Below are 1568 nucleotides of genomic sequence, written 5' to 3' on the forward strand. Positions count from 1 at the left end.
GAGGCGCAGTTATCTTCTTCCCTTGTACCTTATTTGTTTTTTAAACAAAGCCAGATATTTTGAGAGAGTTTCATACTGTAGAAGTTCTCCAACGGTGACTCTCATAACATTGTCTATGGGAAAATTGAATGGGACTTATATTTCTGGAACCAGGGGCAACAGAATGATCACCTCCTACTTCACAACGAACAAAACCACAGAAGCCATTTCTCCGGCTGAGTAGTATTATATGACTTGTAAAATCAGTTAAATGCCCTTTTAAGAAAAAGATTGGAATACCTCTTCCACCACTATTCCAGAGGTGAGTGGGGTGCAGGTCAGAGTGCAGATAGGTGTGACGCTGCTGTCATCAGGCCTGTTTTTAAGTGAGGGGTTTTATTTTTTAGGGTGGAGTTATCTCAATGTGAGACAGTCCTTGCTGTGGCCCTCCAGGACAAAAGTTGTCCACCTCATGGTGAAAGAAAAGCGCTCAGTGGGGGATTGTGAGTGTAATTACAGCAGTTTTGTCTCATTAAGAGTGAGGAGGCGTGACCCTGCCTACAGGTCTGACAGCTGAACCGCACGGATGGCGGCTGTGGTGTATGAGAGATGATCTCAGGGATCGGTGCATTACAGGAGAGCCATCTGAGTCCTGTTATAAGTGTGTGTTTGTGTGTGTGTGTGTGTGTGTGTGTGTGTGTGTGTGTTTTGTCCAATGGTTGAGGAAGTATTTAGATCATATACTCAAGTTAAGATGCAGAAATACTAGCTAGCTATGACTACAAGCCCTGCATTAAAAATCAGCAAAATGTATTTAAAGCATCAAAAGTCAAAGTAGTGATTAGGCAGATAATAGCCCCTGAGAGTGTTATATGATATTGTAGCTGGGGTTGGGCTCCCTCAAGGGGTCCCATTATAGTTTTGAGGGGTCACCAGGTGATTTAAGGCAATCATTTAAAAAAGAATTCTGTTAGAGAAATGTGTTTATATTTTCTTGATTTTCTCTAAAACTATAACACATAATACTGGATACTCCCACCTCCCCAGATCTCTAGAATCCCTTCTAATATGACAAAGCCAATATGAAGAAATCACTGGGTTAAAAATGTACCCATACTGGGTTAACTTTACCAATTCGCTGTTATGACCCAGTGTTAGAATTGTTATTATTATTTAGCAGGTCTTCTTTTTCACGGTTTGCATTTATACCTAAGAGAAATACTGCACTATAATTAGTATAACCCACGTAATAGTGAGCCAGGACGTGCAGGGCTGAGGAAGTCAGGTGATGTAGTATAACAAAATGAGGTTAGTATGACCATATTAAGTTCATGAGGAGTCACAATCAAACATGGCTACGTTTGAAGGCACTAGCCAAAAAGATAGGGAACCTGCTAGTAACTAACTAACTCATTTGAACTGATTCATATTCTGTTGGCTGGTTTAATTTATAATAACACTTCATATGTGATAAGCTGAGCTTATGTTTTGTTTGTAAAATCAACATCTGCAAAGTAACTGATATCTGAAGATAAATGCAGCGGAGTATAAAGTGTGAAACTACCCTCGGAAATCTAGTACGTATAGTA

The sequence above is a fragment of the Perca flavescens genome, chromosome 7 (genome assembly GCF_004354835.1).
Source record: "Perca flavescens isolate YP-PL-M2 chromosome 7, PFLA_1.0, whole genome shotgun sequence".
NCBI lineage: Eukaryota > Metazoa > Chordata > Actinopteri > Perciformes > Percidae > Perca > Perca flavescens.